The sequence below is a fragment of the Ambystoma mexicanum genome, chromosome 1q, assembly GCF_040938575.1.
Source record: "Ambystoma mexicanum isolate Mex_15411 chromosome 1q, UKY_AmexF1_1, whole genome shotgun sequence".
Taxonomy (NCBI): Eukaryota; Metazoa; Chordata; class Amphibia; order Caudata; family Ambystomatidae; genus Ambystoma; species Ambystoma mexicanum.
The window spans coordinates 1233974920-1233998919 of record NC_090922.1 but is presented as its reverse complement, the minus strand read 5'-3'; positions in this window follow the sequence as shown (position 1 = coordinate 1233998919).

Below are 24000 nucleotides of genomic sequence, written 5' to 3'. Positions count from 1 at the left end.
CGCCGGTGTGTGTGGCTATGAAGTGTGTACAGTTACCACAGCATTACTCTGCTCAAGCCGCTGAACTAGTTGCACTAATATTGGCATTAAAGGAAAGTTTTAACAAACGTGTAACAATATATTCCGACAGTGCATATGTTACATCCACTGTCCACTCAGGGCTATCAAAATGGAGAAGAAGAGGGTTTAGAAGAGCTGATGGCACTCCAGTACAACATGCCCTCTTGTTGGCTGAATTAATTGAAGTAATAAATGACCCCCAAGAGCTAGCCCTAGTAAAGTGCACCGCACACACCAATGGTGAAGACCACGTCTCAAAAGGGAATGCAGCAGCAGACGCACATGCGAAATATGCTGCATACTTTGGTGAGATTTGGAACCCCACAGACTCACAGAGAGGGAGAGGGAGGGGAATGGCTAGGGAGATGTTAATAAGAGAAGGGTACACCCATCTCCCAGCCACACAGATTATGGAATTACAAGCAGCTGCACCAATGGCCAAAAAGGAAATATGGGTAAAAAGAGGATGTACAATGTCACCAACCGACGCACTATGGCGCCAGAGTGGTACTGGAAAAGTTGTAATACCGTTGGCACTTTTAAATACCGCCCTGAGCCAATTACATCACCCAGCCCATACAGGCAAGGAAATAATTGCAGCACGAATTAGAGAAGATTGGTTCTGTCCCGAGTTAAATTCTCATGTGTCAAATTTTATCAGCAATTGTCTCACATGCCAACAGTTTACGGCCGGTCATACCCTAAAAGTGATAAGAGGTACCATACCCCGGCCAGAAGGACCTTTTCGGCACCTTCACATTGACTATGTTGATATGATCAACATATGTCAAGGTAGTAGGTACATGATTGTAGTAGTATGCCCATTTTCTAGGTGGATTGAAGCAGGGCCCTGTTCACACCCAGATGCATTTAGAGCAGCCAAATTCATAGTAAGGGAGGTCTTCCCCAGGTGGGGAGTGTGCGAGGTGTTAAGATCAGACAATGGCCCACATTTCGCAAACGAAATGTTCCAACATATCACAGCCCTACTGAGCATAAAGCACAAATTTGCATGTGCATATCACCCACAGGCTAACGGTGTATGTGAACGCCTAAATGGCTTATTGAAGGAGGCAATTGCAAAGATACAACAAACAACAAAGAAAAGTTGGTTGTATTGCCTTCCGTTAGCCCTATTCGAACTAAGGAACAGGCCAGGGTCCGACCACCACCTCACCCCACACGAGGTGGTTACTGGACGTCAAATGCGCCTTCCCCTAACGCCAACGTCAAGGGCATTCACCGACCACGAAAGTTCAGCGAGTGTACTAGGTGATGAAATGTACCAATATGTGTCGTCTTTGATTACTAGTGTTGTGTTTGTGTCTCAACAGCTCGAGCGCACGCGGGGCGGGTCCACCAGAAATCAAGAAGAAGGCGCCAGTACAGAATTAGAAAAAGAGAACTTATGCAAACTTGCCAAAGGTGACCACGTGCTACTTCGCAATTTCAATAGGAGGTGGAACGACAAAAGGTTCACCGGCCCACATCTGGTAGAAGACGTATCACCAAGAGCAGTAAAACTAAAGGACAAGCGTGCCTGGAACCACCTACATGATGTAAAGATATACAAACTGCAGACCCGCCCCAGCGCCAACGACAGGTCCATTGGAAGAACAGCAACAACATCACCGACAGCGGAAGGAAGTTCCACCACAGACAACGACCCAATTGTTCCCTTACCGTGTCACTACCCAGCTACCCCAGAGACAACAACTGACGAAGAAAGGGGTGATCCCTACACTGCCCACCCCATGGTTATACGTTCAAAGAGTAAAAATACTTCCGCCATCTGAGCGCAAAAAACCCCCCCCGCCCATTGACTCCCAAGGACAGTTATAACTTAAACTGAAAGCCACTGGCCGCACAAATACACATGTAAACACGTGAATGTTCTCTTTTTTCTCTCGCACATACAGGAACTGCGTATTATTGTATAATTGCAATTTAAACTGAATGTTCTCTCGCACAAATACACATGTAAACACGTGAATGCTCTCTTTTTTCTCTTGCACATACAGGAACTGCGTATTATTGTATTGATAAGTAGAGAGCTAATTAACAGGTCCACTGTCCAGGCGTAGATGGTACTCCCAGACGATAATTACCCAGAAGAATTGTCACACCAATTTGTATACGAAATAAAAAGGCCAACATACCTAAAAAGAAGAAGGGTACGTGTCTACTACACAGCCTTCCTCCTGGCCATAGAATATTACATGCCCCACCTCCGCCCATACTTGCCGGTCCTAAGAGACCAATCACTTAGAGTAGCGTGGGAGCAGCTCTTCGCCTGGGCACTGAATGACTATTTGATAGGGAGAGCTTAAATAAAACAAAACTAACATCTAAAAACGAGCATTTCTGAGAATTTTTAGGCGGGCAACTTTAACGTCGCAAGAATACGCTGCCAGGACTGCAGCAAGGTAAGAGCAAAATGCCGGTGAGATTAGCAGTTGTAATAAAAATAATAGGGATTTTGATGATCACCGGATTTTTGGCTGCCTCTGTCTGGCAGTACAGCTGTGCTATCAATTTTATTGCTGCACCCAAACCTAATATACCCCCGTTCCTTGCTGCAACAGGTGTTACGTCAGGTGGTAGTAGTAACATTGCACCCAAGCAAAATAGAGTTAAACGCAGCACATACTCAGACAATAAAGGTATTGATAATTATGTACAAGATTCAGCACACGTCACAAACAACATATGGTACCAACACATGACCCGCATTGGTAAGCAGACAACTGAGGATAGCTGCTACGTCTGCTCATTAATACCATACGCCATGAGTGTTTCACGAACATTTGTTGACACAGAAATAAATGAGAAGATAGCGCAGTGCATAATATACTTGGCACTGTTCCAGACGAAAGGAAGATTCCAAGGAACTGTAGTGCACATGACATGGAAAACACGAGACTCATACCCATATGAAAACAACTTCCTCAAGACCTACTTGAGTTACCACAAGACCAGTTTACATGCTGAAGCATTCAAATATATAACAAGTGGCCCTGCAAAAGGAGAAACACAGAAAGTAACACTGCAGTATCTACCATGTGATTGGTACGCCACTGAAGTTCCGGGTAAACAAGGATGCTGGGAGAGGCCGCTACTGACGATAACAGGAAAGGTGTATCTGGACAACAGCTGGGAGATAGGAGTGATTGGCAGCAACATGGTAACAAAAGAAACTATCTGAACCATCGAGACACACAATCACCGATGTTGGACGACGTGGATCAAGTATGTACCAATGCTCACGTGGGTAGAAGAAGATGAAGACCCAATAACGATACTACCGTTGACTGCGCCCAAGGTATGCTACCAGCATAAAGGAGAGGTGGACGTAGGATATAACACCAATTGTGCAAGTGTGACGGAGTTACCTGAGGGGGGAGCGGGAACAGCAGTAATAATGGACCATTATTGGGCCTGTGGAGAAAAGGCATACCATACACTGCCTCCCCTGTGGAATGGTGTGTGCACAATGGTACACGTCAATGTACCCTCACTAGTGGTACCTAAGAAGCACGTCAATGTGGCGAAATTTCCTAGAATGGATGAAGGGGATAAGAGAAGAAAGAGATCTGCACCACTTCAGGAGGAGCAAGGGAACAGGACCAACAGCAATGACACTGTCCTAAATAGAAGAAAAAGACAAGGAGAGCCGCTGACAGGAAATTACCTGTGGGGAAGGTCGGAAACGGCACTAACATCAATACCGCCAGAACACAGACTATTTAGCAGAGCAGCAATGTTCTTCTCCTCAATAATACACCCGGGACTACAGGCTTACGCAAACGCAACATGGCTCCAAATAACTAGATGGGAACTAATGATGACCATCAATTCTACAGTAAATGGGTTCAACGCAATAAAAGAGGAGCTGCGAGCTGTAAGGATGGTAGCACTCCAGAACAGATATGTATTGGACCTTCTCACAGCAATGGAAGGAGGAGTTTGTGCAAAGATAGGACAATCATGCTGCACGTTCATACCTGCCAATGATGCTGACAATGGTACACTGACAGAAGCAGTTTCGCAATTGGCCCAGATGCACTCCAAAATGATGGATGAAAGCAACGGTGTGAACAAGGATAAGAGCTGGTTTTCACTATTATGGTCATGGATGCCATCCTGGCTGTCAGATGGACTGAAAATAATAGTGGGCTGTACTATATTGGCTGGAGCTACCCTGATCATAATTAGATTTTGGAAGGCACGGAAGGCACGCACTACTGACGAGTTGCTGGAAATGGTGGGAATGCACCCCTTGATGCCAGCAGATGACGGCCAGCATACAGGCGTAATAATACAGGAGAGGGAGAAGCTGCGCACCCAAATAATTACCAACCATCTAGACCCACCATCAGTGAAGATCGAGAACCCAAGAAACCCCAGGAGCTACATAGGAAGATGGGTATACTGTACTCCTGGAGGTACCTGTGAATATATGTATTGGTCCTTTGAAGATCATGTAAACCACTATGGACATCTCAGAGGAATAACTAAGATATGGCGAGTAAGAGGAGATAACGAGAAGGATATGTTTGTGGTCGACAAGTCGACCAGAGGGGGGACTGAAGTGGGAGAATGGAAGACCAGGCTCCCGTCCTTTGCCTCTCGCGCTTGGCCTAGAGGGTCACGACCCAAACACCCGCCACGAGACGAGTTTGTCCATTTACCAGACGACCAGATACCCTGGTACAGGAACATACGGATGTGCCCATCTGCCTGCCCAGCAGCCCGCACTGGCCATGCCGACACTTGCGGCACGGATCAACTAGACTAAAATCTACACGTCGTTAGAGATGCCATGACGACCTAGACAACGGGAAGCACACCTGTACAAATGTACACACTGGACATTCCCACACCAACCTACACGAAGAATATACTCAGTGCTATGACGTAGGCGACAGGCATATTCACGGACGTGCATCTTTATTATTTTTACATAGGCTTTCAGAATGCAGAAACGCAAGACGCGTCATGAACTCTTCTACTAGCTTGCTCACGCTAAAACCAGTTACCGCCATGAGAAGTATAATGAAGACAATACTGGCCATGAAATTATATGCTCCTATAACCTAAAGCACCTGTGCACCAAACGGACAACTTATGCACTAGGCCCAAGTAGGCCTCAAACAAGAGCTCCCGTGGACATCAACAAGGCAAGAGTCAGTTGCTGATCCTGCAGAATGAGCTCGGCGAAGCAACCAGCCAAGGTCGCAATGTTGCAAACCCACGTTCCAAGAGCAAATCATCAAAGGCACGATGTTGCAACCTCGTACTCCACGCACCAACGTTAAAGTCACACCGACAAATTTAACCAGACGCGCAGTAGAAAAACAATATTAATTGTGCAGAATTCTGCCTCTTTCACGGTCCCTCCCCACGTGACCAAGCCGAACCTGACGAGATGCCAAACCCAGGAGAACAGAGGCGTCTGGATCCCTCGCTACGAGACACTGGCAGATACACTTGAAAGGCTCAATGGACATCTGCAACAGTGGGAGCGGTCCCCCGTCCAGCTATGAATAAGTCCTCACATTGTCTGCATGTACCCATAGTGAAACATTGTTGCAACTTACAGGTACACCGAGAGCTGGGAACGACGGTGGTCCCAGGCTGGGAAGCTCACGGGCGCACCAATCAGAACATGGGGCTCTTATCACTGACGCCAGCAAATTTAGCCAATCCTCAGGAGTCTTCATGTAACAATTCTCATGTATCTAATTGTAGGGACAACCCAGATATACCACCTGACTACACCTTGTCCACTAATATCTTTCTCTATATGTGTGCTATACTAACCCTACCACTCGAACACCCAATTAAGAGTGGCGATAGGTTTTTTGTTAACTTTCTGAAGTGACGCCAGTAGCGCGTCATAATACAGTAAAAAGGGCCTGCGAGCCCCACGATTGTGTGTGTGTCAGGACGAACGCGTACGCTCCTTGACCCATCCCTGCCGTTTTGTCTAATAAACAGCAGAGTCACCTTGCTCCTTGTGTGCATCTCATACTCTATCTCATCTCATCTGGGATATACACGGGAGGAGTTGGGGCCTCCCTGCCTGGAGGTCCGCGGACGGCCCGGCCGACCCCGGCAGAATTTCCCCCCCGACACTGTCTGGGAACTAGCAGGACTAAAAGTTCCAAATAAACATTGATATACAGTGGAATAAAATTGCACTATGCAAAAGAGGCTGTGGAAAGAAACTTAGCAACTTGTATTGACTGCTTGCAAAGTTATGTTCAAATCCTATATGAGGTATTATAGACACCTTGCAGAAGGCTTCCAGGATGCCCAGAGTGATCTATTTTGGCGGGGCCATTGCCTTCTCATATTTGTGGATGGCTTTTGAGAAGGAACTGGACCTGGAAAGTAATAGATAGCGGTGGGGGCTTACTCTCTTTGTTTTGTTATTTGCGCTTGTATTGCTGGACGATTATAAAGTGTTTGTTCCCGTCTGCGAATGGATAGGGCTATGTTCAGATGTTTTAACTTGATTGTGTGACTTTTTTAAATGTAACATTTGTGTATATTCTGTCAATTGTTTTAGGGTATTTTGATATTTCGTTATTTTAGTTCATTGTGTTGATGTTCTTTTTTTGTGAAAAGTTTTAACGAACTATATAACAAATAAAAAAAAAAGAAACTTAGGAAATCAAGATGCAGCCAATGAAACAATCTCGGGTCAGGTAATGGTTTTCAAACAAGAACCAGAGGCGGCCCAGAAACAAAGCAAGAGTTGAAACTACCTGGCAATCAATCTGACATCAAGGAACGAACACACATGGACAGAACCTGGTGAAGACGCACCCCGTGAAACTTGAGCAGGGATTTTATTTCTGTGTTTGGCGTCGACAGAGGTGCTTCTCGCGCATCACTGGTGGGAGGCGAGCTTTGCATTGTGACACAAGTTGACACGGGTAGAGCCGGGAATTGTAGGTTATTGCTTATTATGAGCAGCAGGGCAGATAACACAAGTGAGGGCATTGCATGGTGCAAGTACACTGGTGCTGAGTTGCAACACGGCAGTCACATATTTACATTTCAGTAGCAGACAAGGGGGTTGCGCAGCTCAAAACAGTCTTCCATCATCATCTCGCTGTGCACTTTCTCTCGACATGTTCTTCACATTGCAGTGGCTGGTTAAGGGTTTTATATCTTATTATGGGTGGTAATGTCACCATACTAGCTAGCAATAACACAATTACTGCAGGCAAACATGTACTTACCACCAGCCGAAATTATACAATGAGCAGTTATAATGGACCATATTTTCTTGCCAATTACCAAATGCCGCTGGAGGTATTCACACCGATCTTCCTATAACGAGGCTCATAGGCCCATGGAAAACAGATATGCTTTTACACCGATGTGGTATTTCTGGTTGCTTGTCTGAAGTCGTACAGAAAGTGGATGGAGGAAGCTCTCCAATATGCAGATTTTCGCAGGTAAGAATCTACAGCTCTATTTTGGGTTGTTTTCTAAAGGCATCTGAGTGGGTTGAACGGGTTAGAGTGATATGTCTTAGGTGACCATTGCACTGCCTTGTGCTCCAAGGCCATGTTGCATGCATGGGGTAACATATATTTACTTCAAATAAACGGCATATCCCGTGGCAAAGCATTACTTTATGATGAGTTGTGATATGTTATGTTAATAGGTATTTGTACCATGCACATCTGAGGCATAAATAAAAGGATGGTGTACCAGCAACATCTGTGGGCTAATAATAAGGTAACACTAATGTGTGCAGGGTTACAAAACAAACATCAGGGACCCAAATATCCAATAGTTGAACTGACATGATATTGAACATCTAAACATAGCGGTGACATTCACAGTGCCCGTATGAACAATGCAGTGGTCTACTAAATCAACCCAAGCAGACTGTTTCAACATACACCTCCCACTATAAGAATTCTCTTGAGCTTCTCAGAGCTATGTGGCCCAGGCCATTGTAAACAGTTAATTCTCAAAAGGTTTCTGCATACCAAAGAGTGCTGTGACTATCCATGCTTGCCGAGACTTGATCTGTACATTAGCTGCCCACCATGCCTGCCTGAAAACCACGGGTACCGTTGCCCATACCTCCTCTAAAGAGTTGAATAAGCACCACTGTGATTGCTTGTTGAGTACATCACCTGCCTGTGATACCTGCCCGAAAACAACAGGTAAACATGGCCATTGCGTGCCACAGCTTAATTAAATACGTTGTACTGTTAAGACTTGCATGCCAAATCAGCTGCACACCAAACCTTCCCATTCACCCATTTCTGTGTGACCGTCTGCCCCATTAGAATGAGGTCAATGACCTGTAGGGAAGAAGTGCAGGACACGAGTTCCTCCTGTAAGATATATTCTGGTCAATGTATATACATATTACATCAGATGGGCACCACGAATGTAATACCCCCTTAATTATACAATCCACCCCACAATTCGACGCACGGAACAGGCGGTTTTATCACAACTTCAATTTAATTAAATAAAGAAATTAAAGGTGAACTCAAGACAAAATTGGTCTCCTGCTTTATGTAGGGAGCTCACCACACTCTTAAAGATGGCTGGTCTACAAAACTAAAAGGTCCTGCCTGTATTGTTCGCAATATTACTCACACACAAACTTCCATTTTCATAATCAATTATGTATCTATAGTAAGTTTGAAATCACAATAGGTCTGCTAATTTTACTTCCGCCAGTTATCGGCCAATATTTCAACTCTACCTTTACATTGAAACATTTCCAAATTACACATGAAGTTGTATTTGCAAATGATGCAAAAACTTTACTTTCCCCAATGACACATATACGTGCTAGAATCAAAGAGCTATTTCCAGTCTTTTACCTCCCTTGTAGATATGGTGCTGTGGGCTGCTGATGTGTGTGTGGTTTACAATATGTTTTTACTGACTCACATTAAAATTTTGCAGGTTTTGGGGGTAGAGAAATAATGCTGTCAATTTACAATTTGCAGACTACTTTGACTCACACACCCAACTTGAGAACATGGTAAAAATATAAATATCCATCCTCTTTCAAATCACACATGAAACTCACTGTGCAATTTCAGAATAATAGATTGCATGGGATTTACATTTACACTATTTTTATGGGAATAGAAATGACCCCTTTAAAATCCCTCTCATCTCAAATTATTGAACAGCTCTGGCTTTCACAGAATCTATATTATCAAACATCTCTTCATTAGTCTCTGCTGTGGACATCACCATACCACAGCCCTAAGTTAATTATTTCTGTGAAAACACTCTGGGTACAGTTCAATGAGATGATGGTTTCAAAAGAGTGGCACAACAAATGCACAGAAGTGCTATCAGTTTGACACTATACAGCTCAATGCAATTGCATTCTTGAAACAAAATTTCACTTGGCACTAAATTATAGTAAGACTCAAATGCATTCCACATTGCAATACTCAATATATTCTAAAGCAATTATCAGCCTTAGCCCTTCTGAACCATCCACTCCCAGGACTTAGCAGAGAAGAAGCTGAAGGGCAAATCTGATTTTCTTTAGGAGATTTATATACTTACTTCGAGGTAATTCTTTTACATCATGGAACCAGCATCATTTAGACATCTGGTCCCCCCTGCTCTATGGTTCCCTCTGGAACAGGGGAACTATGTCACACCAGCTTGACTCTCTCCCTGGACAAGGCACCCCATTTACAGATATGCCTAGCTCCAGTAGGGCAGACAGCTTGTTGTTAATCATGAAAGGTGGTACTTCCAGAAGATTTTTTCAATGCCAGAATGCTCTATTCTGTGCTCACACTATTATTCCAGTGCCCACACATATGTCACAATCTTTGATTGTGCTGATCCTTCCATTGGCCTACCCAACAGTCATGCATTCTCATTGAATAAAAACCTCAATCTTCAATGGATGACTTCAATTTCCATATGTTCGATATGAGCAAATGAGGAGGTGTATTTCACGCCTACACTTTACATGCTAAATTGTTTTTCATTGATAATTCATGGCAGCAATATGCTTATTCAATAAAATCAAGATGCAACAACACCATTGGGCATTTTGCTTTATGAAGTTTAGATTTCTTCTCATTTTAAAAAATGCATGAGTAATGCATACAATTCAAATTTGGTGTCCAATTAACAAGGAACTTCAGTTCTTCTAAGCACACTATGTTTCAAGTTCCTAGGTATTGTAGTACCAGACTTGTGAATAATATTTGCTTTTGTATATAGAGTTAATGGTAACTAATAGGTGCTGTTTGACACCCAGGGAAATGTACATCATCGGATATGCCCTGTAATTCAGCTTCAAGTCCCATGGTCAGCACATGAGTTATGTGAACAACTCGTTACAACACCTTGATTAATGATTGATTTGGCATTTTGGCAGGCCTGTTGTTCTCATTGCATTATTCCCAGCAAATGGCTGATTTTTATGAGAGAGCAGGGTAAATAGGTGCCAGTTAATTAATACATTTGCTTTGAGACTGGCTTGTAAATCCGACCAGCTGTTCGCCATAGATGTAAATCACAGACATTATATTCTTTGAAAGTATTTTTCTAACATTCTCCCCTGGAAGTTTCCCAAAGGTGGGAGGGTTAGCTGTCTCTGAGTTGAAACCCAGGTCATATTGAAATCAGCTCAATATCAGGGTTAATCAAACACTGATGTTATTCAAACCAACACAAGAGAATCACTGCTTTTCTACATGTGATACTGTGGGAATAAGCCCAGAGACAGCAGGCCAATACCACCCCAGGTAATGCCCTCGAGGGCTGCAGTTACAGGGCTGAGCGTAGCAAGGGCCTTAACAAGGCCCTGGGGGCATTACCATGGGTGGTGTAGGCCCGATGTTGAGGGGCTTATAGCCATTAGTACCCCAGCCCGTTAGACCGGGTTATTAATGGAATTTTTTTCTGTTCAAATAAAAAGGCCGCCGGGAAAGGGAAAACATAATCCGTTTTCCCTTTCCATGGCGGCCATCGGGGGCAGAAGTGTGCAGAAGTGTTCCCAGCACATTTGCTCCTGAGAAAAGAAGAAAAACGAAGGTAAGTGGGTTTGGGAGGGAAGGGAGGGGATAGTTTGCAGGGGTGGGGGTTGGAGGAAAAAAAACTTACCTGAGTCCACAGCGGGGGACGAAGGCAGCCTCGAGCCATGGGGAGGCTCGGAGCGAGCATTGCCCCGTTTCGAGCCTCCTCATTGGCTAAGGGGCAGCCATGCCCCCGCCGGAAACAAACCCAGGCACGTACGTGCGTCCGCAGGATTACACCGTGGTATGGCTCGGAAACGTGTATCCCGTGGACGCACGTCCGACGGGTACTAATGTTGGATATTATTTAAATCCACTATATTATTGAAAGCTTTAAACAATAATCTGAAAGTGGCTGGGGAAATAAAACATTACATTAAAAGATACTAAATGAATGATGATTCCTTTAGTTCATTTGATGTACAGTAGGAAATGCACAAGCACGCCATTCAGAACACTTGACAACATCCTACCACTGGAATTCTATCATTTTAAAATGTCTTTACACAGTTCAGCACCACAATGCATTTTCAAGGTGATAATGTGCGATATGCAATTGTGGTTACCATACAATACCTTACCACCTGTCTCACACTTAAAAGAAAAAACATTTCTCCGTTTTGGCATCAGTTCTCTTTAGATAGTCTTTGGATCCATTTATGTTGACACTCCAACTCAACAGCATAAATGTCCCCCCCCCCCGCTCCCAACTCAACAGCATACATGTTCCCCCCCCCGCTCCCAACTCAACAGCATACATGTTCCCCCACCCCCAAACATGACTTTACATTGCAGCGCATTTACTATGTCTGTTATTCTCATGGGTGCAGTGCTATGAGGAATGCATCGACTTGTTTGAGGCGAAAAGCCATCGGGAAATTGCCCAGTTGGTCAAGAAACTAGATTGACACATTTATCCAGTGCTTTCCTCAGCCACAACTGGGTAAAGGTGATTAAAGCTAGATGTCTTCCATAACATCAAGTCAGCAATTACCACACCACAGCATCCTTATTCTGAAACTTGTTAGACCCTGCATTTCAACATTCCATCTTGCCAAGCATATGTTCCTGGTTGTATGATGGTCACCATGACAAGGGAACAAGGCTTGCAGGAAGACTTTTTGAAGAACATTTCTGTCAATGTGGCATGTGTGTGTCAAATGGCTAGGAAGATAGATCAGGGGTAAGGCACTTACCTTAGGGACAGAAACATACTGGCACCTAAAACCTGGCTAAATATGCCCTCAAGTACAATGTAAATCATCAATAAAATAAACAAAAGAAATGTAAGAACTAATTCCGCATGTACGTGGATACAAGAGTAGTTCACTATGTACTTTGCTCAGCAGCCCCACTTAAGGCCTGAGCATTACCATGGGCCTGAGTTGCATGCCTTAAGCAGCCCAGGCACCCACATTGCAATGATTACCGTTGGCCTGGCTGGGGGCCAGACATGTCAGACACATCCGCAAAGGCCCCTTACTGTGTGCACGGTGCAGTCAGGGGCAAAGAACGAAGACCTATCCAGTCTACAAACCATGTATGCCAGGTAGGCCTGGCAGATGAAAATGGAGGAGGTGGCAGAAGTCCACCAAGCAGGGTAGTGGGCGGATGTCCTGGGCACCAGAGTGGCACAGGGGAAGAGAAGTCTCAGGCTACCAATGTCCTGGCAGCCCTGGTAAAGAGGCAGGCTCCAGCAAACCTGCCGGAGTCATGGTGAGCATGCAGCCTGCCCCCTGCGTTCCTCCAACTCAACGAAGAGAGGGCCCCGAGGCCTTGAGTGTGCCACGAGCTGTGTTTGGGGACAGCGGTGTTCCTATAGTAACAGAGGCACCGCCTGAACAATTAAAGGCACCAGGGAATGGCAGTGAGTGTGCACAGCCCCCAAGGGCATGGCACCACCGAAGAAGGTGAAAAGGGCCACAGGCTATGACCGGGATTGTGAAGAAGGTGGTGGACGGCAGAAGAACAGATGGGGAACGACCCCATCTCCATCATGGGACAGGCCACCCCACCACCAAGAGACAGAGACTAGCTACTGAAAAGGGGTGGCTGAATGCAGCAGTCACCTCTATGTAACATAATATGTTTGCATATACTATTGTTTGTGTATGCGTAAATGTATATTAACATGCATGTTTATATTTATCGTTGTGTACTTAATAGTCATGAGGGGAAGTGAATGTTAATAGTACATTTGGGGGAATGTACGTAGAGTGAGTAGTTATTTATAAAAGGGGGAAAAGAAAGGTTGGTGATAGCATCATGGCGTGAGGCAGGTGAGGGGATTGGCAGCTTTCGAGAGACCACCTTTGGCCTCTCTATACAGTGGGCGGTGCCAGGTATAGGTCGGGGGTCTGTTCCATCAGGACCACCCTATCGGTCCGCCCACCATCCTTCTAAGGATGGGTGGCTGACAGGGCAGATCCCTTTAGAAAGGGGATTAATGTTAGAAATGTTTAGTACGAAGGTTTATATGCTTTTATAATGAAAGAGGGTTCCCCATTGCATCCCTAAAAAATCCACCCTGGCATCTCTGTCTAATGAAGGAGTAAGGTAAGGACACAGGCAGTGTCCCATGTCCTGTTTAACAGCTTATTGATTTGCAAGGGCTGTGCCCCTCCCTGCCCAGCTCGCCTGGTAGTGGGACTGTGGGTGGGTGGTTCCCAAGGGGAAAATCCTTGGCCTGGGGTAAGGGATGTGCTCTCCTTGTCCTGGACCAGGACCTGAAATCAGGACCTACACATGTGTCCCACAAGTGCACACTGCACAAACAGCTGCATACATATACATTCATAAAACCAAAACAGTGTCAACAATGTATAGACCACTTTAAGGCATGCCTTTAAGGATATTCACAAAGCAATACATCATAAGGAAAATATCATTCAGTATTGGCCTTGCACTTAATTTGCTAGTTCTTCTCCTTATGTATAGTGTATCATTGCTCAATTTTAGTTTGTACGTTTATCTTGGAAAATGGCTTGTTCTGTGGTGACATTGTTTTTAGCTCCGGCTGCTAGGGTTTAAAGTGTGGAGAATCTGGTTCTCCCCTTGATCGTATGGTGATTCTTGCTAATCTATTGATATAGTAGATAACAGCAGACATCTCTGTTCAGTAACATATTTACTGGTGATGGGGAGATCCACCTCCCTGCAACGTTTCCCAGTTCCGTGCATGACACCTCGAGCCAGTCCTGGTTTTTTATACCATTTGCAGAATGGAAATTGTAGTTTTGCTTTTCCCATTGCCAGGGTGAACCTATAAATCCCAGCATGCAGTGCAGAAAAAACAGGACTGGTTCAAAGATTCCTCATGGAACAGGGAAACCTGGCAGCTATGGATCCCTAATTTGATTATTTGTTTATCCTATAGGGTAATCATGTCCAAACCTCTCATAACACCGTAAGGGTCATTATAATGTGGAAACAGATTGCAGGGGCACTGGGGTCTGCTTGATGGTGCGGGTTGTTAGGATCAGCATGTTTTGAAGCATCAAGACACTCATGGTTATATAACAAAAACAAGGAGGTGGAGCTAAAGCTTACAATTGGGCTAGAGTATCAAAGACGGGGGCCAAGAATTCAAACACTGAGCATACCCTATAGCAGTTTTAATAAACATAATTCATGCTGCAACTAATTAAAGATAAAAAACATGTATTAAATGATTTCATACAAGGTTCATCATCAGACTATTTCTGTTTCTTGGACAGACATAACATGGACTAAAAGTAATTGAAAACCATCTCAATCATTCCTCTCGCCCACAGCACTTGGCATCCATACCATTTATACACATAGCACAACAACGATGAGCAAAACATAAACAGTAATGTAGCTAATTGCCAATTCGATTAAACAATTGGTCTTGAAACCCAAGATCCTATGTCTCTTTAAATTCCTGAACGTAAATTAGATATCTCTACTGTGTGCGCACAGTGATGTGCACCAAAACGCTAATACGAGTGTAGGTAAAGTCACCAATCGTCTCCTTTATAACACAGATACAGATGGAGAGTTGTCTGTGTTTTCATATCATCGACTCGAGTTTCGGCTATAATGGTCCGCTAACAAGCAGTGGGACCAACCTCATCAGGACGAAATAGAAATGTGGGGCCGGGAGACCCTCTTGACACTATAGTAAAAAAAAAAGAAAAACTAAGTTGCCAGGCACACCTGTCGGTGTATGCAAGATTCATCACAAAACTAAGTCACATACTACTGCATTCTACGTCATGATATGATATGATATGGCATTTATAACGCGCCTATACACAAGTGTTTCAAGGCGCAATGAGGCAAGGGAGGGGGAACAAAGGGAAGACAGAGTCAACGATTTTTCTAGGCCAGGTTACATTGAGATTGCACAAGAGCAGGGGAGAGGGGTGGGGAAAGGTGCGTGGAGAATGGGAAGGGGCAGTGCAGTACATAGGATCAAACAATAAAAGAAGTGCAGCCAGCTGGTGGCAAGTACAAGGGTTAGTGCAGACAGCAGATGCCCAAAGAGCAGGTAGGCGTCTGTATGGTTACAGATACAGACCCAAGTGCAAGGGTAGCCAGGGGGGCAGTGCAGGTGTGCAACTGGCGGGGAGCGGACCTTGGGACTGAGATCAAAGGGTAGCCAGCTGACCATTACAGTTTCAGCTTCAGCCAGGAATTCAGCAGGGGAGAGGACGAGAGAAGGCAGAAGCTAAGAGGAAAGTCTTGAGGTGCTACCGGAACCAGAAATGGTTCTCCTCAGGTTTCAGAGAGGCAGGGAGGCTGTGCCAGAGGGAGGCCCCAGCCGAGGAAAGAGATCTACCACCAACTTGTTGCTTGGAGAAGCAACTGACCCTGAGGGAGTTGGATACGGAGGAGCGAAGAGCTCGAGTAGGAAGATATTTACGAGAGAGTTGGAGGTATTGAGGCCCCAGACTCCAGAAGGCCTTGTGGACAATGCAGAGGGTCTTAAACTTAATCTTTGCAGCACTGGGAGCCAGTGCAGAGATTTCAGTGCTGGAGAGATATGATCCCTGGGCTTGAGGTCAAGGACAATGCTTGCATGAGTTGCAGAGGGCATACCGTAGAAGCAGGCAGATTTAGAAAGAGGCTGTTTCAGTAGCCCAGCCTAGAGAGAACCAGAGCTCTGGAGACAGTGAGCTTCTGGGGGAAGTAGAGGAAAAGAAGAATACCTCTGAGGAGGTGCATTGGTAGTTTGACTTCTTAGGGATGTCAGAGATGTGAGGAGAAAAGGAGATTGTGGAGTCAAAGATGACCCCGAGGTTCTTAGCCTCAAAGGTGGGAGCAGGAAGAGGGCCAAGGGACGCCGTCCAGAAAGTGACAGGAAATGAGGCATAATGATATGATATGATAGTTTATTTATATAGTGCCTATACACAATGTGTTTCAAAGTGCCTCAATGCAAATAAAAGGAACAAGGGAAAATACAATGACATTCTTACAGGCCATGAACAGTAAGTATGTGAAATTAACTATTGTACTCAGCCTGACGACATTTCATATAGTGCAAGAGGTAAGACATAAATAAGGAAGGGAGGGGGAGAGTGGGAAGGAAATGGAGACAGACAGGAAATGGGAGCAGGTGTGCCAATGAGGAGAATCTCCATCTTACTGCCATTAAGGCAGAGATTGTTGGCGGCACACCACTCCTGGATAGGAGACAGTCAGAGATGAGAGAAGGAGAAGAGGTGGCCAAAGGGAGCCTGACAACGAGCTGAGTGTCAACCGCATAGCACTGAAAGTTGAGGCAGAGAGCGGAAATGCAGTGGGCAAGAGGTACCAGGTATTGGTTCAACAGCCAGGGAGAGAGGTTAGACCCCTGGGTAACACCACAGGTTTAGAGAGAGATAGAGGAGAGGAAGGACCCTAGTTGGACCTGGAAGGGTTGATCAGAGAGGAAAGAGGTTATTCAGGCCGGGCCTGTTCGGTGATACCCAGGTTATCACAGAGCCAGTTGAGGATGACATGGTTGTCCATGTCGAAGGCAGAAGAGAGATTGAGTAAGATGAGGACAGAGGGGGAATTAGAATCAGGGTTGGAGAGCAGGTCTTCACAGATGTTCAGGGGAGCAGTTTCGGTGCTTCTGGCTGTTCTGAAGCCAGACTGATGGTCATGGAGACAACCAGCAGAATCAGTATTAAGATTAAGCTGGGAGATGGTTAGCTTTTACAGGAGTCTGCCAGGAAAGGAGTGATGGAGATCGGGAAATAGTTAGCCAGGCAGGAGGGATCGGCTGAGTGTTTCCTGAGAAGAGGGTGCACAACGGAGTGCTTCAGGTGGGAAGGGAAGGTTCCAGTGGCAAATGAGGGATTCCAGAAGTCAGCAAGGGCAGGAGCAAGGGTGTCAATGTGGTCCTTGATGGTTTTGGAAAAACACTTTTATAGGTCAGACTTGTCTAGAAACCTTGTCGGGGAGAACAGGGGAAAGGCAGAGAAGGAGGGAGGAGAGGTGGCCACAGGGGGGGCCAGAGGAAGAGCAGAGAGTAGAGGGAGGAGGGGGAGAGGACGAGAGAGAGGACAGGATGTCCTGAGTTTTAGAGATGAAATGAGAAGCGAGGGCCGTGCCGAGGGCCTGGGAGGGGGCAGGAGAGGTAGAGATTGAAGCAGGATTGGCCAGATTTTAAAGAGTTTGGCCGAGTTGTTGGATGGGGCAGAGATGCAGGCTTGGATGTGGGCTCTCTTCTTGGAGTGGACAGAGAGACGGTATTGCCTTTGGAGCAGCCAGAAGGCCAGTTTGTCAGAGGATGCACAGGAAGCACGCCATTTCTTCTCAGCCACCCTGCACTTGCGTTTAAGGGATACAAGGTCTGAGTCGTACCAAAAGTTGCACTTGGCTTTGGGCTTCAGGCGGATCCTCATGGCAGGGGCAAGAACATCAACAGTATCAGAGATAGCAAAGTGGAGCATGGATAGGACTGTGTCAGGACGTGACCATGCAAACTAACACATATTTACGTGACACCAAGGACACCATCACTATCTTTGAGGGAAAAGACTTCAACCCAGAAACTGAGATCTTGGTCACAATGGACATCAAAGCTCTACATTCTAACATCCCTCAAGAGGCGGCCATTGAATGCATACGAGAGTGGCTCACCAAAAACGCGTCACAACAAAGGGTCCCGACTAACTTCATTCTCGAACTCATGACTATAGCCCTGACAAAGAACTTTTTTACCTTTGATGGCCAGATGTATCTGCAAACAAAAGGAACGGCGATGGGGGCGGCCTTCGCCCCGAGCATGGCGATTTTATACATGGCCACCTTTGAAGAACAACATGTATTATCCCAAACGAACCAGTGGAGGGCACAGGTGAGCTCCTGGTTCAGATATATAGATGACGTCTTCTTCATCTAGCGAGGAGACCTGACAAACCTACTACAATTCTGGCAATGGTAAAATACATGCAATTCGGATATCCAATTTACTATGGAACACAGTACCAACCAAATCACATTTCTGGACCTGATTATCTGGCACAAGGATGGAAAACTAGAATGCGACCTGCACCGAAGAAAAACTGATTGGAACACTCTACTACATCACACAAGCAATCACCCCAGTCACACCAAAGCCAACTTACCGTACGGACAGTTTTTACGAATAAGGAGGAACTGCACATCCAAAGAAGATTTTAAAAAAAACTCAAAAGACCTTACCAACAGACTAAAAACCCGAGGGTACCCAGAATCAGCACTCAAGCAGGCAGCCAAAAGAGCCCTAAACACAAACAGAGACACACTTTTGGAACAGAACAAACGAACCTTGGCAAGATGAAGAGGAAGAGGATCGCATCACATGTGTGATCACCCATGGAATACACACATCACAAATGAAAAAAACAATATGGAGACATTGGCACATAGCCAAACTAAACCTACTGGATGATCCACCACCGCGTTTTGCATATAAACGAGGGAAGAACATAAAAGAAACTCTGGTACACTCCCTCTTTCAACCAGATTTGAGACACAAATCCCAAAGATCATTACGACCCCTACAATGACATCACCCATGTGGCAACTGTGTGGCGTGCAAGTTCACCATCAAACTAAAAACTTTTAAAATAGGCCAACGCGAATGGACCTTACAAGACCTCACCAATTGCAAGAGCGAAAGTGTAGTCTACTGCATCCAGTGCCCATGTGGGCTCAAGTACGTGGGCCAAACTAGGCGGGCAGTTAATCTGAAAATATCAGAACACCGCTCGCAGATTAGATGTAAAAATGTAACAGCCCCACTCGTCACCCACTACATCGAAGCAAGGCACACACCTAATGACCTCACCTGGTGGGTACTGGAGAAGGTGAAAGGAGGACCTGGCATATCTAAAAGCTTAATGCAAAGAGAGTCAAGATGGATACACCGTTTGGACACATATCACAATGGCCTCAAAGAGTCCTTCCATCCCAGCTTGCATTGATCCTACAGCATTTACGTGATTTACCCTAGCATACAAAAGGATCCAAGCCACGTACCAAGATCCTCCAATGTGATCCCATTCCCCCACCTATATACTGCAACTACATTAGCTGGCATCCCTATGCACACCACATCACACAGCGATGTAGGATCAAGTGCACACACCCCACTATGAACATAGCCTGCATGTCTAGGGCATCACTTCGAGGCTATAGGCCACTCCCAATCATGGTTGACATTGACATCAGGGACTGCTCTCTGCCCGGGTTACTAACACAACAGCCTTTCGCTTTCCCGACATAAGCCTGCACCCACCCAAGACCACAGACACACAGGCGCTTCTAAAAGAGGGGAGGCGCAACCATAACTCGATTAATTTTTTCCTTATTCCTACCTAATGTCGAGCACATGCATCTGATACACCAATCTGTATATACACCAATATGATACTCTTGATATGCTTGCCCCTGTTATGAGAATCCACCTGAAGCCCAAAGCCAAATGTAACTCTTGGTATGACTCGGATCTCGTCACCCTTAAATGCTTGTGCAGGGTGGCAGAGAGGAAATGGCGTGCTTCATGTTCATCCTCTGACAAACTGGCCTGTCGCCTGCTCCAAAGGCAATACCGGCTCTCCGTTCTCACCAAAAAGAGAGCCCTTATCCAAGCTTGCATCACTGCGGCATCTAACAATTCGGCTGAACTCTTTAAAATCTGAAAGGAGCTGGCCAACCCTGCTGCAGTCTCTACCTCTCCTGTCCCCTCCCTGGCCCTCTGTACGGCACTGGCCTCTCACTTCATTTAAAAAACTCAGGACATCCTGTCCTCACTCTCCTCCCATCACCTCCTCCCCTCTATTCCCTGCCCATCCTCTGGCCCTTCTGCAGCCACACCTCCTCTCTCCTTCTCTGCCTTTCCCCTTTTTTCTACTGATGAGGTTTCGAGACAAGTCCGATCTATGAAAGTCTCGTCAAGAAAGGTCCACCCCTGCTCCTCCAAAACTATTAAGGACCACATCGACTCCTTGGCTCCTGCCCTTGCTGACTTCTGCAATCACTCCTTTGCCTCTGGAGTCTTCCCATCCCCTCTCAAGCACTCCCTTGTGCACCCCCTTCTTAAGAAACCCTCTTCCGACTCGTCCTGCCCAGCTAACTATCGCCCTATCTCTATCACTCCTTTCCTGGGCAAGCTCCTGGAGAAACTTGCCATCTCCCAGCTTAATCTCCATGCTGAATCTGTTGGTAGCCTTCATGACCATCAGTCTGGCTTCAGAGCTGCCAGAAGCACGGAAACTGCTCTCCTGAACATCCGTGAGGACCTGCTCTCGAACCTTGACTCTAACATTCCATGTGTTCTCATTTTGCTTGATCTCTCTTCTGCCTTTGATACTGTCAACCATACCATCCTGCTCAACCGTCTCCATGATAACCTGGGTATCACTGGTCAGGCTCTGGCTTGGCTGACCTCTTTCCTCTCAAATCGACCCCCCCAGGTCCAACTGGGGTCTTTCCTGTCTGATATCTTTTTCTCTACCTGTGGTGTACCCCAGGGTTCTAACCTCTTTCCCTGGCTGTTCAACCAGTATCTGGCACTTCTCACCCACCGCATCGCTGCTCTCTGTCCCAACTTTCAGTGCTATGCGGATGATACCCAGCTCATTTTCAGGCTACCCTCGGACTCCTCTTCTCCGTCCCTCATCTCTGACTGTCTTTCTGCTATGCAGGAATGGTGTGCCGCCAACGACCTCTGCCTTAATGCCAGTAAGACCGAGATTCTACTCATCGGCACACCCACTCCCTCCTTCCCTGCAGCTCTCTGGCCGGCCTCTCTTGGCCCTCTTCCTGCTCCTACCTGCAAGGCAAAAAACCTCAGGGTCATCTTCGACTCCACACCCTCCTTCTCTCCTCACATTTCTGACACACTACCAGCTGCACTTCCTAAGAGGTATCCTTCCTTTCCTCTCCTTCCCCCAGAAGCTCACTGTCTCCAGAGCCCTGGTTCTCTCGAAGCTGGACTACTGTAACAGCTTCTATCTAAACCTGCCTGCCTCTACTCTCCGCCCTCTGCAACTCATCCAGAACAGGACTGCGAGACTTGTCCTTGGCCTGAAGCCCAGGGACCGTATCTCTCCAGGACTAAAATTGCTACACTGGCTCCCTGTGGCTGCGAGGATTAAGTTCAAAACCCTCTGCATTGTCCACAAGGCCTTCTGGGGCCTGGGGCCAAATTACTTTCAACTCTCCCTTCCTAAATATCTTCCTTCTCGAGCACTTCGCTCTTCCGCCTCCAACTCCCTCAGGGTCAGCCGCTTCTCCAAGCAAAGAGTTGGGGGGTAGATCTCTCTCCGCAGCAGGGGCCTCCCTCTGGAACAGCCTTCCTGCCTCCCTGAAACTTGAGGAGAACCATCTCCGGTTCCGGAAGCACCTCAAAACCTTCCTCTTTGCTTTTGCTTTCTCTCTCCCTCTCCCCTGCGAAATCACTGAAACTGTACTGAATCAGCAACTGGGCCACTCACCAATCTCGGTCCTTGGCCCAGCCACTCTCCCCTGCACTGCCTTCCTGGCAACCCCTGCACTGCGGGACTGTCTCTGTATCCCTACAGCCCCCCTTCCCAGCACTTGTCTGCACTTATCTTGTACTTGCCACCAGCTGGCCCTTATTATTTATCTTGTTCATTACTAACCCTGTACTGCACTTTTCCCGTCCCCCTACCCTTGCACTTGCATGATCTGAATGTCACCTGGCCTAGTAGGATCGTTGTCTGTCTCCCCTTGCTCCCCCCTCCCTGCCTCGTCGCGCCTTGAAACACTTGTGTATAGGCGCGTTACAAATGCCATATCATATCATATCATAGTCACACTTAGGCACGTTACCTCACCACAACGCGGCCCCATGGACTATGTTACCCAAGCGAGCCCTGACCCGCTTCAGAAACTCGTAGCTCAGGCGTCGTCTGTTTCCCAGACTACGCCGCACAGCCAGTCAGCAAGCACGTTGCGACCCGTGCCTCCCGGCCACACATGTAGGACCAATCAGTGCAGGGCTCGCACAAGCGGTCGCCATAACTACCTGCCAGCGTCCCTCACACCAGGACAACCCGCGCAGTTTCCATTCGGACCAAGGTCACACTCGGAGGAACGGAAATATCAAAGGGAGCATAGGAGCACAATAAGCAAGGTGAGAAGGTATAGAGAGTCTGCTTTCCTTTGTGGACCACATGCAATGGTTTGAAACACGGGATGCTTAGGTTTTGAATTACAAGTACAACATGAAGGGATAGAGAGGGGGACACTAGCAGACTCACATCTACCACATCCTTTCTTTTCCCAACTGCATGGGGCCCTCTAGCACACACCATTATGCATGCTTACCCCACGGGATAGAGTGACATACAAACTTGGTGCACGTTCGCCTGGCCCAAAGCTGCACTAGTTCACCCTCATACATGCTAAGACCACACGCCATGTAAGTACTGCAGTTCATTCCCTAAGATGGTGTTTCTCTCACAGACAGGCATCCACTGCCCACCGGAGGAAGGTCCTGCAGAGAAGAGGCCCCTCCTCCCCAACCTTTTCCGCACCAACCACAAGATGGCCGTCCGGCTACAGTGAAGGAATAGGTCTGCGAACAGAGACAACACACCAAGGTGACCATGCTTTGCAAAGATTAGCATACACAGCTCACAATTTTGTATACATGCTGGGCATTTGGAAGCTCACTTGCGCTTCCTTTCTCTGTTCCTCCCTACCTCCCTCTCCCTCCAAAACCTTGCCATGTTAGAACACAGCACAACCCGCCTGGACGGAGGGGCACACAAACCCAGGAAGCCATATCACCATCCACAGTCTGCACCAAACAGATTTCTGCCTCTTGCCCTGTGCTAGTGCCCTCCTCGACTCGGATTCTCCAGGGAACTTGGGATCCTGCTACCAACTTAGCTTCAAGCACAGCCGGTAACTTGAGCAAATACACTCATGAATTAGCAGCAATCAACAAACATGAGGAACTCTCACACTTCTTTCTTTTTCTCTTCCTAATTTGAAACAGGGTCTGCTCACTGGACGCCCTGAAGAAGGTGCCCTATACTATAAGTACACACATGCACCGAAACGTTTACACACTAGTCAGCGCACAGAAGATGACTATGGACATACTATTTCCAACACTTTCTTCTAACAGTGTGTCAACCAATCTTTCTTTGAACACGTTGGCTACATTCTGAGTTATCCTTATAGTCCAAAGACCCAGACCTTAAAGGTCAGCCTGAGAACTTGAGTTTAGGGACTACAGGAAACGGTGAAAGCAACGCAAGATTAGCTTTTCACATGTAGAAATTATTTAGTCCACAAACCCTGCTCAATTGCAAATCTTAGAGGAGATTGCTCCACAGAATCAATGTGGAACTTTAAACTTTTTTACGATTGCATTGATTTACTTTATGCTATTGTAAATAAGTGCTTGCAACCA